At 48.7% G+C, this 15,669-nt stretch overlaps 1 long non-coding RNA gene across 1 annotated transcript; it reads left to right on the forward strand.

The window, feature by feature from the left end:
- The first annotated feature begins 655 nt into the window (after window positions 1-655).
- Window positions 656-15,612, forward strand: LOC115642090. The gene is made up of 4 exons (XR_003998153.1): window positions 656-790; window positions 1,716-1,816; window positions 11,447-11,527; window positions 15,586-15,612. It is a non-coding gene; the product is annotated as an uncharacterized LOC115642090 (long non-coding RNA).
- The last annotated feature ends 57 nt before the right edge of the window (window positions 15,613-15,669 follow it).

Consider the following 15,669-nt stretch of genomic DNA (forward strand, 5'->3'; position numbering starts at 1 on the left):
GGGATTTCCTGCTGCACAGAAATAGTTCAGCTTTCCCGCCCCAATGACCTTCCCCCCCTGTGCAACCCCGACTCACCTCCTCCCCCCAGTCCGGATTTTGCCATTTAGCGCCCCCCCCCCAACCCTGCCTCCAGGTCCTTGACCGCCCCCCGGTCAGTCAATTTCCTCCCCCTGCTCAGCCCCCGGCCACCCCTGTTACTGAGCATGCGCAATACCCGGCGAGTAGCACATTGTTACCGGGAGGGATTTAATACACCCCCCCGCCGGGCCCCAGGCTCTACCCACCCCCCCCATCCCAGCGGGGCCGGGGCGGATCTTGCTGCAGCTCCACTGGCGCTGAGGCGGCTCCGAGGCTTTTCCCAGGTTCCCCAGGGCCGAGAGTCACTTTCCTGCCCCCCGCGGGGTCTCTCACTCACCGGGGGCTCCGGGCCGGGGCTGCCCAGGGGGCAGGGCCCAGCTGGAGAAAGCCCGCCCCCGGACAGACCCAAGGAGCAGCAGCGGCTCAGCCCGAGCCCGGCTCACACGGAGGTAACAGCAGCAGCTTTTCTCTCCCTTCCCCAAGGTGGGCGCTCGCACGGAGCATGCACAGTTCCAGCTGCTGAACCCCTCCCTTACTTGGGGTGGAGAGGGCGGAAGCTGCCCCGGGGCAGGCTGGGAGATGTAGTTCGGGTTGCGGTCCCCGGCTCTGGGCATGCGCAGATCGGGGGGGCGGAGCGGAGTGTGATCAGCTGTTGGGTGATGGCCGCGCGGCTGCTCTATTGTAAACTGGGAGCCCGGGCGGAGCAGCGGGGTGTGTGCTGGGGACCCATTAACTCGCCCGGGCTGCAGCCTCCAGGTCCCGGAGCGAGCCCGGGGGACGGGGCCGGGCGGTGACTCTGCCTCAGTGCCCGTGGGGGGGACCCGGCATCTCGCATCTCCGGGATCTGCTCCCTGGGGCCGCGCCCGCGGAGGGCTCTGAGCTGCTGCCCTAGCCGGAGCCCAGCGCCCCCCGGGCCCGGCCAGGCTCGGCCCTGGGGCCCCACGGGGGGGACCGTCCCCACTGGGGTCCCTGCGTGGGGCTGGGCGGGGGCCGTCGCGGGGGGGTGAGACCGGGCTGGGGGATCCCGGGGGGAGACCCGGGAAGGGGCGGATGGAAAGTGTCGGTGCAGCCCGGACATGGCCGGGGTGGGGAGGGGGGGAGAAGAGCTGGTGACCCCCGAGGAGCGGGGAGGCACTCTCTGCTGGCAACAGGGCATGGGAAGGCCCAGGAAGGGGAAGGAGAAACAAGTGTCTCCGATAGAGATAGCCCAGCCCCAGGCCTCCCTGTCCCAGCTACTTGCCCCTCCCCCACCCTCCCCAACTCAGCAGCCTCCCACACCTGCTATTGACATTCCCAGACTCCACAGTCAGTGATTTTCATAGTCACAGCCAGTGACCTTCTGACTCCAGCCCCACTCCTTTCCCCTGTGAAAGCCACATCACCCAGGGCTCCCTGCTGGCCATGTGAATGTGAGGCAAGAAGAATCCATCCCGTTCTGTTGTTGATTCAATATCACTGTATAATCCCCTCAGATATCCCCTCTTTTCTCTTGAGTGGTTGAATGGTGACATAAAATCTCCCCACACGTTAATGCTTGTCCATTATATTGGCAAATATTTAGTTTGTGCCCCATTTTTTCCTCAGTTCTGAAATACTGATATCAAATTCTCAAAAATCTTCCTTCTTTTCTCTCCAGGTGTGTGACTGAGATCAGAGCTCTTATCATGCTGAGCATGGCCCTGTTCTGCCAGGCACTGAAGAGACCCCACATGAGATCAGACCCTACTGTTGTGCCAGGTAAAACTGAGACCTGGACCGAGATCATGGCCCCCCTTGTGTCAGGCAGCGCATGACTGCGACCCAAACTGCTGCCTCTATTGTGTTGGGCACTTCAGAGGCCTCAGCTGAGATCTGTGTCCCCGTTGGGCCTGGCCCTGCACTGACCCCGACCCAGATCATGTTGCACCACTGTACTGGGCACTGCACTGACCCTAACGGAGATCCTGGCCCCACATTTTGCCAGGCACTGCAGGGACTCCAAACAAAATCAGGGATCCTGTAATGCTGGGAGTTGCAGAGTCCCCGACTGAGATCAGGCTCCCTGTTGTGCAGGGCTTTGTACAGACACCAACCAAGATCAGGGTCTCCATTGTGACAGGTGCTGAACAGACACCAAGGGTATCTCTACCCTGCCATTAAAACCCCCCAGCTGGCCCATGGCAGGAGACTCAGGCTCACAGGGCTCAGGCGAAGGGGCTGGTTAATTGCCGTGTAGATGTCTGGGCTCGAGCTGGAGCCAGGCTGTAGGACCCTGTGAGGTGGGAGGGTCCCAGACATCCAGCTCCATCCCAAGCCAGAACGTCAACACCACCATTAAACAGCCCCCAGCCTGAGCCGTGTGCGCCCAAGTCAGCAGTCACGGGCCAGCCGCCGGTGTCTGATTGCAGTGTAGACATGCCCACAGGGACAGAGGGGCCTTGCCACAAAAAGCTCAAAGGCTAAATAGGCCGGTGGTGGGAGGCGACTCTCCATTTTACAGATGGGGAAACTGAAGCTCCAAGAGCTGAAGTAATTTGTTCAAGTTTGCATGGAGAAATTGGGACAAAAATGGGAACTGAACCCAGATTGTTTAAATTTTTGCCTCTCTCCTTAACCCTAAGCCCAGAGTGTGTGTGTGTACAGCTTGTTTTGGTCTGTGTTTGCCTTGCATTGGCTTTCAAGAGAGGTTGTGGAATTTCCTTCACTGGAGGTTTTTAAGACCAGGTTAGAGGTACACGAGTCTGGGAATGTCTAGGGATACTTGGTCCTGCCTCAGCACAGGAGGCTTGAGTAGACGCCCTCTCAAGATCCCTTCCAGGCCTACACTGAAATATTTCTGTTTTGTGCTGTGCCCTGTTCTCTGCTGAGCTGTTTTGCATGGTGCCATTCGGGACTGCATCATGTTGTGTTGCCCTAGTTTTATAGTGCATTGTTTTGCCTCAGCGTGTTTGGTGCCTGTGTTGTGCTGGTTTGAGTTGAGCCCTTTTTCACTGTGTAATTTAATCATAAGGTGTATTAGTTAACATTGTGTTGTTTTCTTTTCCTTTGTTTTGTCATTTTATGCTGTAGGTTTTGTTTTTTCTTTTTTTTCCCTGAATTGCCTGACATGTTGTGGGTTTTACTCTGTACGTTGTGTTTTATACATGTCTATTTCATAGCATCATAGACATGTAGGGCTGGACAGGACCTCAAGATGTCATCAAGTCCATCTCTCTCTGCCAAGGCAGGACCAAGTCTATGTAGATTATATCTGACAGAGGTTTGTCCTACCTGCTTGTCATGGAGTCCCCGAGAGATGCTCTGGAACTGCTCCCCACAAAGCCAGTCAGGATTTTGGGGAACCCCCTCTCCTTTGGAGCAGACTGTCTTCAGGGCAAGAAGCTCATACGGCTTCACCTCCTGGGTCTCTCCTTGGAGCATTCAGCATATGTCCCTCTGTATGCTTTCCACAGCAAGCCCGCCCAGGTGGGGTCCTGGGGAAGCCAGAGGGTCCTGCACCCCCACTTCGCAGTCAGACGAGACTCTTAGCCAACCAGTAAAACAGAGGTTTATTCGATGACAGGAACGCGGTCTAAAACAGAGCCTGTTGGTACAGAGAACTGGACCCCTCAGCCAGGTCCATTCTGGGGCCCAGTGAGGCAGACAATCCCATCTGCACTCACTCCTTGTCCCCAGCCAGCCCCAAACTGAAACCCCCTCCAGCCTCTCCTCGTCTGGGGTTTGTCTCTTTCCTGGGCCAGGAGGTCACCTGATCTCTCTGTTCACCTTTAGCCATCCCCTTGCGGCGGTGAAGGGCCCCAACCATTTCTTGCTAGGATACAAAGTGTCAGCTATTTATGCACACTGGAGACTTAAGAAATGCCTAGGGGAAATTGAGGCACCCACACAGTATTCAGAGGAAACATTAAGAAGAGCCCCACTTCGACACACTGGTCTTAAAAACTTCCAGGGAAAGAGACTCCACAGCCACCCTTGTAAGACTATTCCAGAGCTGAACTACCTTAGCTTTGCGCCCTCCTCTCCCTCTCCTCCCCCTCCCCCCGATTTTAGTCGTGAGCAGCTCTGGAGAGAGAGGAGACCCCAGTGAGTGGGCAGCTGGGTCAATAGACTAAAGTTGGGAGGTGAAACATTCATGTGTCCAAGGTCTCCCAGGCTTTCTGTGACAGAGCTAGAAATAGATCCCAGTTCTAGTGCCACCGTACTGCTGGTTTGGGCTCTGAAGGTCTCTGCCACACTGGTGTTTTAGGCAGTGGTGCAAACTCTTAGTATAGACAGAATTTACACTAGGGCACTCGTATTGGCACTGGTGCACCATATCCCAGTTTGGGGTGTGGAGGGACAGTGAGCTCTCTGAGGCCTGGGGCTGGCTGAACAGTGCAGCTGGTAACAGAGGTGCAGCAGAGAGTGCTGGAGATATGAGCCAGAAGCACAGCCCAATAGGGCTGGACACTGACTTCTCCTGACGAGAGAGTGAGAGAGAGAGAGAGAAAGAGAGAGAGAGAGAGACTCTCTCTACCTACCTACCTACCCACCCACCCACCCACCCACCTGTGCAGGGACTGCAGCTGAGCTGCCCTACCAAGACAGCCTGTGCATCCATGGCCAAACCACCTCTTCCTGCAGCCTAATACAATGGGGTCTGGGACCTTTCCAAGCTGCAGGTGATGTGGCTCTCGCATTAACGGGGTATGTTCTTGGCTCTGTCCCTGACCTGCTTGGTGACCTTGGGTAAGTCACAGCCCTCTCTGTTTTCCTCCTACCCATTGTCTACTTGGACTGTGATCTCTTTGGGGCAAGGACCGTCCCTCTCTGTCTGTGCAGTGCCCAGCACAGTGGGGGTGCTGATCTCAGTCAGGGTCTCTGCCATATGCAGCACGATGGGGCCCTGTGCTCCATCAGTGTCTGTGCAACGTAAGGCACAGTTTATGGACTCACAGACTTTAAGGCCAGAAGTACTAACCCTTCCCTGTGTCTACTGGAAATACCTTGCCTGATGCATCCTAGGACTGCATTAGCCTATTTCATGGCCACACCACATTGGCAGCTCATAATTATCCTGTGATCAACCAATACACTCAGGTCTTTCTCCTTCTCTGTCACTTCCAACTGATAAGTCCCCAGGTCATTGCAAAAATTCTTGTCAATAGTCCCTAAGTGCATAATTTTGCAATATTAATTTTCATCCCATTTCTGTTGCTCCACCTTTCAAGGTCATGCAGTTCTTCTGGTATGATTTTCTTGTCCTCCATAGTGGCAATCCCTCCCAGCTTTGTGTCCCACTCCCACTTTTTGTGCCAAGGTCACTAATAAAAATGTTGAATAAGATCGGACCCAAGACTGATCTCTGAGGAACTCCACTAGTAACCTCCCTCCAGCCTGACAACTCATTGTTCAGTATGACCTCCTTGTAGACTTTAACCAATTCTTTATTAACCTTTCAGCTCTCAGATTAATCCCAATCTTCTCCAATTTAACAACTAGTTTCCCATGTGGAACTGTATCAGATGCCTGTATCAAATGCCAGGTTTCTCTGGCACCATCTACCTTTTGTAACACCATGTTTTATTTATTTATAGTGCTGAAGGCTGGAAGGAACTGTCAGCAATGGCTGAGAATGACCATGTGGAGGTGGGGGATGGGATGAGATGTTGGAGGTGTATCTGGCATTTTGTTTTGTAGGAGTTCGTGTCTCTGCTCCCTGTGGCCGTGGTGCCTTCCGTACCAAAGCAGCATGTCAGCAGAGCAGACGCACACACCAAAGCTCCATCTGGAACACCCAGCATTCACTGCCACACAAGCTGGACGATTTTTCACGGGCCCAGCTTGATATGCCTGGCTGGGGTGTGTTCAGTTGGACGGGAGTATGGGAGTCTGATAGTTTGGGATGTTCCTTTTTGCATAGTCAGTTCTTTCCCTTTATTGTATTACCCCCACCTATGCCCGATGCCGCTCCCTTCTTAACTTGCTTTGGCTATTTCAGTTCCAGTGTGTAAATGAGATCTAAGAATTGCAAAGCTGAATGAAAGATAAAACAAACAGAACCATTTGAATTTTGGCACATAGCTGGTAGAACTATACCTCGTGAACGTCTGCTGTAATTACCTGGTTACCTACAGTATTTTCTGGTGAGGCAGATAAAGCAATGTCAGAGAGCCAAAAATGCTTTTAGGGCAAAAGTGCTAAATGCATGAGAAATGAACTGACACCTAATTTCCATTTCTGAATGCCTAAAATTTTGACACTCACTCGCACCATCTCTTTTTTAAGGCGATGTACAGCACACAGTTAAGTTAATTCATGAAAGCACACCCATTATTGGTTGCTTTGTGTTGCATGAGCATCTGATTCAGCACCTAATTACAACTGTACCACTGTAAGTGGAAATGCATCAACCCTGCTTAGCTCCAAGGTGTTTAGATGTAAATGAAAAGTTTCCAAATTAAATACATGGCAGGGTGTTTAATGAGGGAAAATACATTGAAGTGCCTCTACCTAGTCCTGTTGGACAAATCGGCTCCCAGTCCCACATCAGCTGTGCCCTCTCCCAACCTAACCGATTTTTACTGCAATTCTTCACCCCCCTCGTCAAGGCAGGGGGTTGGCGCTGCAGCCCCTAAGGTACCAGCATTAATCACTGTCTCACACTGGGGCTATTTAGATTTCAGAAATGTGTCAAAGTGTCACCTTCTGATCATGCTACTGCCCTCAGCAGAGCTCCCAGACAGGAGCTGCATTGTGATGGGGTTACGGTACTAAGAGTAAAATACATCACAGGGAGGGTGTAATTATCCTGAAACGAAGCATTACATTCCAGGAAGTGAAGGAATTCAAATACTTCATTACTTAAAATTACGCTTGAAAGGACTGGATTGTTAAGAATAAGTTGCAGTAAATGTTGATTTCACTGTACACACACAGATGAAAAAATATTTCTATAGGTAAAATACAGAAATGCTTCTGGAGAAAGTCAAGTTTGGTTTAAGGATATTTACACTGTATATTTTGCATGTGATATTGACAGTTTCTCTTTGAACAGTTATATGATTTGGCTTTTGGAATCTCAACAGTTACTGTTATTAAATAATTGTTGTTTGATGACCCCCATAACTTACCACAGCTCTGAACATTGAAATTGTAAACATTGAAAAAAGGGCTTAAAAATAAATATCACTAGCTATTGAAATTAAAAGAAAGAAATAGACAAAATGAATTTTGTCAAAACCACTTAATAGCAATTGCAATATGCTAGGGGATGGAAATTCACAGCTTAGGCACCAACCTTAATTCTGCCCTGTAGTGACACCAAGCAATTGCCGTAGGGCTACGAATTAGGCATTTCAGTGTGTAATGTTCCAGATTAGATTATACCAACTTGTAAAGACACATGAGATCTTTTCTCAGGATATCACCTTCACTAAGTTGCTTTTTTACTGGTAATTCCCAGAAGTCAATAGATAAATAACATTCTATTAGTTATGAAGTGGCCGTTTCATATTTCTGGGGAGTGTCTGTAATTTTGCACTAGGGGCCAGGTCCTTGGAGAGACGGAACCTTGATTTCATTTTAACTTGTCCATGCTCAGCAGCTTCTGGAATTTGGTTCAAAGTATTTACATGTTTCCCTGGCCTGTTCTTGAAAGTGCTGCTATAGAAAGTAGGGAGGGGCAGGAACTCACTGCAGGATCAATAGCTGAGTCCCTTAGATATTTATAGCTCATGGGAAGGACGATGGGGATTGGTGGGTGTCTGGGGATCTAATAATAAACACACAAATATCATTGTTCTTAGTGAATTTTCATCTTCTAATTCCCATAACCCACTAATTATCCCTGGCTGCCCCCGGGAGTCTGAGGAGGGAGAACTAGTAAACTCCTGGGGCCAGTGTGGAACCTAAGGCACAAGGATCTTTCCGTGGCTGGTTCAAAGTCACTCAGAGTGAAATTTACTTCGCTGGATAAATCCCTAATTGCTGGGCTCTGCAGAGGGGTGGGGAGGTGAATTCCACCCCCTATTCCTGGGCATTGACCCCCCCCGCACCCCACAGTCCTCACCCTGATCTCAGATACTACTCCAACCTTCCCCTGCAGTGATGGACCCACTTGATGCTGCCAGAGCCATCTGCCATGGGAGCTAGAGGGGGCAGAGGCCAAGCTCCAGAACTACTACCCATGCCCACAGCTCCCAAGCTGTGCGGGAGTTACCCTGAATTTCCAGTCTGCAGATGGGTCTAGGTAAACCCAGTCCATGCACCCACCACACACAAACTTTGTCACAACACCCATCCCAGGATGGGGAGGGACCATCCGGGGCTGGCTACAGTCTCCCTTTGCTGCTGTGAGAGGAATGGGATGGTCCCTCATAGAGGACACAAACATACCCAGGGGCAGAAGGGAAATGTAGTTTCTTCCAGGGGATTGAAAATGTCTGAGCTAGAGTCCTGAGCTCTGTCTTCCTGTTTGTCTCCTTCTGCCACTTTCAGATCTCTTGGAGAGACAAGGTAGGTGAGGTTATTTCTTTTAGAACCAATTAAAATACCTCTCTTTGATATCTTGGGACCAACATGGCTACAACAACTCTTTTCCATTTGTACCCCCTCCCACTCTCACCCTCCCTCATCTGAGACTGTCCCACGTGATGGGAGAATAAGGGTTCAGTCCTGTACCTGGATTCGGCCGTTCTAGCACTGACGGGAGTGAAAGCCTGTGTGCATTAATGACAGCAGCAGCTCTGGGACTTAACGCATAGGGAGAAGAGATGGGAATGAGCACGTTGTCTTTGTGCCGGGTGTGAGTTTCTCATGTGGGAATTCTGGGTCACTGCGTATGCACAGAATTCACGTCCAGTGCAGAATTTTTTTTTTGCATGAAGAAAATAAATTCTGTCTGAGAAGTGCTGCAGTTCTGCCTTTCACCCATCCTGTGGCACCAGAACAGGCAGCAGCCAGCTGGGTTCATCTTGGTGGGAAATCATTGCCCCCGAGCTAAACCCCAAATAGGAAGAGAGTGGGTGCAACTTGGAAGAGTCCTGAGACATGGCTGCTCCTGGGGGTGGGGAGAGGGTGGGTCTTTCTCTGCTCGCAGGAGGGTGTGGAAAGGGAATGGGAGGAGCAAGTGTCCCCTATGGAGCCTGCCCAGCCCCAGGTTATCCAGTCCCAGATGCTTCTTCCCCCACCGTACCCCAAACCTCTTCACCCATCCAACCATCAGTTGCCAGTCTTCCCTCGCTGCTACCCCTTCCTGATTGGCAGAGAGCCTCTAAACCAGTAATGTGTCAGGGCTCAACCCTCTGGCAGAGTCCTCGGGGCACATTCTTCCTCTCTCAGGGTACCATGCCACAGGGGCCCCACAAATCTACATTGCTTAGGCTTTGGCTTCAGTCCTGGGTGGTGGGGCTCAGGGCCCTGGACTTAAGCCCCATGTGCTGGGTCTTCAGCTTTCTGCCCTGGGCCTCAGCGAGTCTAATGCTGGCCTTGCTTGGCCCCCCTGAAACCTGCTAGTGTCCCCCCAGCGGGCCCAAGATCCCTGGTTGAGAGCCACTGCTTACACCACAAATCACAGCAATGTTCAGGTTACTGCCAGTCATAGAATCATAGACTATCAGGGTTGGAAGGGACCTCAGGAAGTCATCTAGTCCAACCCCCTGCAACTAGTCAGATACTAACCCAGACACCAACTCACAAGCATTCAGTAAAGTCTAAACACATTCTAATACCTGTTTTAACAATACTAACATAGGTGAGCCAGACTGATTCCAGCTATGCCTTTGTCCATGTTCAATTAAGACATGGGGGCTTTTGCAAGAGCTGACACCTCATCTGCCAGTGTCACAGGCAGGATGGGCAGGGATGGTGTCTCTAGCCTCTTTGCCAGAAGCTGGGAATGGGTGACAGGATGGATCACTTGATGATTCCCTGTTCTGTTCTTTCCATCTGAAGCACCTGTCATTGGCCACTGAGCTAGATGAACCATTGCTCTGATGCAGTGGGCCATTCTTATGTTCACAGTCTGTATGAAGAATATCTACTTGTTTGGACTCGCTGGGGAGGCACAGAAAGAAACAAGATGTGCTGAGGCAAGAAGACTCAGTCTCAGAGCCCCCAGGTTCACGCTTGTCAAGAGCTAAAACTAGCCCTGCCCATGAAAGGGGCACTCCCAGGAGAGACTGTATAAAGGCTGGAGGATCAAACAACTTTGTAAACCTGAGACAGCTGCCTTGGGGCCAATGACAGGGAGAATCCCCAGAGTGACTCCTTTGATTCTGGTCTTCTCTGGTCTTTGGTTCATAGAATCACAGAACTGGAAGGGACCTCGAGAGGTAGCTAGTCCAGTCCCCTGCACTCAAGGCAGGACTAAGTATTATCTAGACCATCCCTGAGAAGTGTTTGTCCAGCCGGCTCTTAAAAATCCCCAATGATGGAGATTCCACAACCTCCCTAGGCAATTTATTCCAGTGCTTAACCGCTCTGACAGAAGTTTTTTCCCTAATCTCCATCCTAAACCGCCCTTGCTGCAATTTAAAGCCATTGCTTCTAATCCTGTCCTCAGAGGTTAAGTAGAACAATTTTTCTCCCTCATCTTTGTAACAACCTTTTATGTACTTGAAAACTATTACTATGTCCCCTCTCATTCTTCTCTTCTCCAGATTAAGCAAACCCAATGTTTTCAATCTTCCCTCATAGGTCATGTTTTCTAAACCTTTAATCATTTTTCTTTCTATTCTCTGGACTTCCTCCAATTTGTCCAAATCTTTCCTGAAATGTGGCACCCACAACTGGACACAGTACTCCAGTTGTGACCTAATCAGTGTGAAATAGACCAGAAGAATTATTTCTCGTGTCTCGCTTATATTACTCCTGCTAATAGATCCCAGAATGATGTTTTCTTTTTTTGCAACGGTGTCACACTGATGACTCATATTTAGCTTGTGATCCACCATGACCCCCAGATCCCTTTCTGCTGTACTCCTTCCTAGGCAGTCCTTTCCCATTTTGTATGTGTGCAACTGATTTTCCTTCGTAAGTGGTGTACTTTGCATGTGTCTTTATTGAATTTCATCCTGTTTACTTCAGACCATTTCTCCAGTTTCTCCAGATCATTTTGAATTGTAATCCTATCCTCCAAACCACTTGCAACCTCTCCCAGCTTAGTATCATCCACAAACTTCATAAGTGTAACAGAGACTGTTACTGGGAGGGTTTCCCAATTTCTCAGAGGGTTACACCCTGGTGGGAGGGGGCTAGGCCTTTACCGGAATAACGTCACTCTGTGCTTCACAGTGTGGCAGAACCTAGAATGTCCATTAGCAGGGGAAAATCCTGGGAGGAATCGGCTTGTGGAATGGATGAAAACCCCGTCTGAATTCTCTCACATTACCCTTCTCGCACTGACAGGCTATAGAATAACGTCCACATTTGCTCCAGATCATCCCATCCTCCCAGGGGAAGGAACTGGCTGCAATGGAGCTGGCTCAGGTAAGAGATTATCATGGAGCTGGTGGTGGGCTCTGCTTGGAGGGAGAGGAGCAGTAAAGGCATAGGAAGCTGGTAGCTGCTATAGGTGGTGGGAGGCAGGAAATAACAGGATGTGACTAACCCGCTGAGACTTGTGTAATCTAGGGTGCGATGGGTTGTCACCCGCAGGGTGCAGTCTGCGGGGCTTCTGGGAACCGCTGTGCATGCTAACCCTCTTGCTGGGCTGGCCCTTCTCACACTGCTTTGCTGGAGATTGTTGGCCTCTCCAGGCCCTGTTATCACCCAACACAACAGCAGGTGGCGCCATACACCCAACTAAGCTACCTGAGTGCTTTACCTAAGCCACTCAAGGACAGATAGAAAACAGCTAATTTCTCAGCTCCCCAACCTTGCACACCTGCTGTAGTAGAAATCCAGAATTATATCATCTTATAGTGCACAGGGATCTGTATAATGTCATCTCATTAATATAATACTCCTTCCCCTCAATATGGGAAAGGTGTGCTCAACAAGCTTGTGCTAACCAAGCTCAGATTTTCCACAGACACTTCATTCAAAATGCTTAACACTGGGAAAGATAAAGCATAAGACGAGTTTATTAACTGCAGAAAGATAGATTTGAAGTGATTATTGTTAGAAGAATAAAGGAGCAGGTTGACCCGGAGGTGGATACGAGTGCAGGCTTCTTTATTGCAGTACTTGTTCCCCTCGACACAATTGTTGAGTAAGCACTGGATTAGTTACATCACTCTCCTTTTATCTCAGTTAGTATGTACATGCCTACATCCATTACAACACCTCCCAAACCCTTATTAAGTAATAGAAATACCCATACTGTTAGTATACCCACCCCTAGCTGTTATTCACAGGATTACACATGTCATACAGATAGTTTTACCTTGAAAATACAGTTCTTTGTATTAATGTGTTGCTAGAAATTTCCTTAATCAGCAGTTCTCAGGGGACGGAGGAAGGGGCTATAAGCCAGGGCTGCTTTATGTAGCTGGTAAAGGAAGGGAGGGGGAGATAACATTTCTTTTACTTTCTTTCACACAAAGGACATTCATTCCGACAACTACATTTCTCATGCAGCTGCATCCTTATCAATTCTTATAAGCAACAGGGAAAGGAAAAATATGGCAATCTTTTTATTGAGCAAAGAATTACTGCCTGCTTATGCCTTTGTCCCCTAACCTAATGCCATGTCAGCACATTAGCAGCTTCCCAGGTCTTTTACAGAACCCTAACATATCCCAACAATTATAAGTGATAGCAATCAGATCAAAGCAGATTACTTAGAAAATAACCAAAAACTCACACCAAGCCTAACATACTAGATGGTGTGACAGACCCAGGCCAGTGTGGTACAGGAGTCTGGTAGAGGGCAAATATACTAGTCACTGGGCTGAGTAGTTTTCTGTTCGCTGAGTGACCAGAGAAGGGGCTGCACTAGAGTAATCAGGAACCTGCTAGAACCAATTAAGGCAGACAGGCTGATTAGAACACCTGCAGCCAATCAAGGCAGGCTAATCAGGGCACCTGGGTTTAAAAAGGAGCTCACTCCAGTCAGTGGAGAGGAGCTGGAGGAGAGGAAGTGCATGGGAGGAGCTGGGAGTGAGAGGGTGTGCTGCTGGAGGACTAAGGAGTACAAGTGTTATCAGACACCAAGAGGAAGGTCCTGTGGTGAAGATAAAGAAGGTGTCTGGAGGAGGCCATGGGGAAGTAGCCCAGGGAGCTGCAGCTGTCATGCAGCTGTTACAAGAGGTGCTATAGACAGCTGCAATCCACAGGGCCCTGGGATGGAACCTGGAGTAGAGGGCAGGCCTGGGTTCCCCCCAAACCTCCCAACTCCTGATCAGACACAGGAGGAGTTGATCCAGACTGTAGGGAAGATCTCTGAGGTGAGCAAATCTGCCAATAAGCGCAGGAGCCACCAAGGTAGAGGAGGAACTTTGTCACAATGGATAGAATTTGAATGAGCAATTTCTTACCCTGACTGATGATACAAGCAGTCCACTAAGCTTCCATACACAAGCTAGAAATTCCTTTACCTTGGGACCAGCACTTCCCCCAGTTCAGTCTTTGTTCCTCAGGTGTTTCCAGGAGTTCTCTTGTGTGAGGAATGAGGCCAGGAGATGATGTCACACCCCACCTTATGTAGCTTTTCCACATGGCAGGAACCCTTTGTTCCAAACTCAGTTCTCAGTTCAATGTGTGGAAAAATGCAGGAACCAAAATGGAGTTCAGTGTCATGTGGTTTAGTCACATGCCCTAGCATGCACTGCTGAGTCATAGTAGCCATGACTTATAGGCTGGCTGAAACGTTCATGAGAAGGCTAAGCTCTTCCACAGTCCATTGTCTTTGTTGATGAGCCATCAGCATCTAGTGTCTTCATTGTTGTACCTGAAAGGCTAGTTGTGGGTGTCACCCAGAGTAAGCACATTTGAAAGACTACTACATAGTCAATATTCACCACTTCAGATACAAACATGATCTATGCACACAAATAGGATAACTATTCAGCAAATCATAACTTTTCCAATGACACCACACATGACACATCTTGCACATAGTGCATCATAATTATAATAGGATTAGGTCATAAGTATGATGCACTATGCTGAATATAGGGTGGAGTGTCAGATAGGGCCTAATTTCAAGGCACAGGAGTTGGGAATGGAACTTCCCCTCTTTGTGGAATAGGAAATACCTCCCAGCCAGGCCTGAGAGAACTTCCCAGAGTTCCCGTGCTGGAGCCTGAATCTATTGACACTTCATTTGTTACCACCACCCCCAATTCTTGTGACAACTGCAAACTTTATCAGTGATGGTTTTATATTCTCTTCTAGGTCATTGATAAGAATGTTAAATAGCACAGGGCCAAGAACCAATCCTTGCGGGAACCCGCTAGAAAGAAATCCATTCGACCATGGTTCCCCATTTACAATCACAGTTTTAAATCTATTTAATGTATGCTGTGTTTATTTGGTATCATTCTAGTTTTTTAGTCAAAATATTGTGCTGAATCAAGTCATATATATGCCTTACAGAAGTCTAGGTATATTACATGAATACTATTAGCTGCAACCAAACTTTTGATCTCACCCAATAAGGATATCCAGTTAGTTTGATAAGATCTATTTTCTCTAAACCTTTGTTCATGGGTACTAGTTATATTACCATTCTTTCATTCTTTATCAATAAAATCCAGTTATCAGCTGCACCATTATATTGTCCAATATCGAGCTCAGACTGACACTCTTGTAATTAGCTGGATCATCTCTTTTACATTTTTTAAATATTGGTACTGCATTAGCTTTATTCCAGTCATCTGGAATTTCCCCAGTGTTCTAAGTTCTAATTAAAATCAACGTTAACAGTTCACCACACGCCTCCACCAGGCCTTTTAAAACTCTTGGATACAAGTTATCTGGACCTGCTGATTTAAACATGTCTAACTTTTAATAGCTGCTGTTTAACGTCCTCATGAGTTCTTGTTGGAATGGAAAGAGTGTCGTCGTCAACATCTTATGATATGAATACAGCATCTTTTTTTTTTCTCCAAATCCAGGAGATAAATATTTATTGAGGACTTTTACCTCTTTGCATTATTTTTGATAATTCTGCCATTTTCATCTAGTAATTTACCACTACCATTGTTAGGATTAATTTTGTACTTAATGTACTTTTTAAAACATCCTTCTCGCTTATATTCTTTACTATTAACTTCCCCTTTCTTCCATATATTTTATTTGGAGAGTGTTGGGATTCCTCCCAGGGAGCCACCAGCAGGGTCCAGAGACAGCCCCATCTCCTATATCAAGCTCTGGCTAGTAGGTATGTGATAAATGTGAAGACCCTGCCTCTGTCTGTCAGCTAGGAGACACAAAGGTTCTCTCTTTCTACCCTCTGATGCTGTCTGGCTGCTCTAAGCAAGGTGGGGTGGGACTCTTAACATGTGCCTGCCGGAGCTTCCATTTCCCTGGTGGTGCTGTTCTGTGAATTGTGGGGCTGAGTGGTGCAGCAGGTTGTGAGTGGGGGGCTCTTGCTCTTTCAGAGGCTGGTGACCTTCGAGGAGGTGGCTGTGTATTTCACCAGGGAAGAGGGGTCTCTGCTGGACCCCACTCAGAGAGCCCTCTAC

This window comes from Gopherus evgoodei, unplaced genomic scaffold, assembly GCF_007399415.2.
Source record: "Gopherus evgoodei ecotype Sinaloan lineage unplaced genomic scaffold, rGopEvg1_v1.p scaffold_37_arrow_ctg1, whole genome shotgun sequence".
In the NCBI taxonomy this organism is placed as follows: domain Eukaryota; kingdom Metazoa; phylum Chordata; order Testudines; family Testudinidae; genus Gopherus; species Gopherus evgoodei.